Genomic DNA, 1,101 nt, shown 5'->3' on the forward strand with positions numbered 1-1,101 from the left:
CCATAGCTTCTTCCCGTTTGTAACAGTGGATGCCTGGGTTTCGGCAGGTTGGTTTGCTGTGGGGCACCACTTGTACCCTCGATTTGCCTTCACACATGCGTCCTTGTACTAAAAAAGGAAAATTGCCAGTCATGACGTTATACTATCCACAGGGCAATAGAGTGCACTGCTTGTAAGAGCATTTAATACAGCAAATAATCCTTAAATATCTTGATTTTTTTGACAGTTTAGTCACGTGCTTAGAGTCTGACCGCCAACACAATCTAACAAGAAGAACTATTAAGATAAGTAGAGATGCATTTAAAAAAGTGGGGGTTCTCTTTCCTCTCCTGAGGGTTTATCACCCAGAGCAGGCTGAAGTTCTGATCCTGCAAACTGCTCCCCAGTGCTTGAATGCTCACTCTGGGAAACAAATTCTTTGGCAGGTCCAATCTTTGTTTACTTTCTAGTTTGAATGAAATGAAAGCAGACGTTTAGCAATAAATGCAGCATGATGCTCCTTACCTCATACTCCTTTTCCTCTAATAGATCTGTACCTTAGACTAGTTGAGGATATTCTTTCCCAAAGCAGGCACTGAAAACCACTTAACCGTTTAACTGTGAAACACGTTACCACATCAGGTGTGTGCCGTTGGTGGAGCGGAGACTCCCCGGCCACCCAGCGCTGTTTTGCCTGCTTGTTACTTGCTACAATAAACCTTGATTGGATTATCCCCGGGCTGGCGTACAAATTTTCATCATAACTTATAACAATTTGGTGCCGTGACTCGGATAAGGTTAACTTGGTTTGGAATCTAAACTCTGGGGAGGCGCCCCATCCTTGGATGGCCCCGGAGTGGACGATATCCTTTCCAAGACCCTTACCTCCGAACTCTAAATTTGGCAAGCAGGCAAAAGAACACTGCAGTACCCCATAATTTTCGTGCACGAGGATCCGGACGAAGACTCCAGGTTAAGTGAGTATTGAAAGCGTTTCCCGTTCAGTCGGGGTGGGTTTCCCAAAGTGTGCATAAACGAGACGCTCCCGAGAGGAGCGAAGTGAGTGCGGACCCTCTTGTAGTGCGGTTCTCATTTCCCACGAGGGCATGAGCCACGAACGAG

Source organism: Buteo buteo, chromosome 24 (assembly GCF_964188355.1).
Source record: "Buteo buteo chromosome 24, bButBut1.hap1.1, whole genome shotgun sequence".
NCBI classification, from domain to species: Eukaryota; Metazoa; Chordata; class Aves; order Accipitriformes; family Accipitridae; genus Buteo; species Buteo buteo.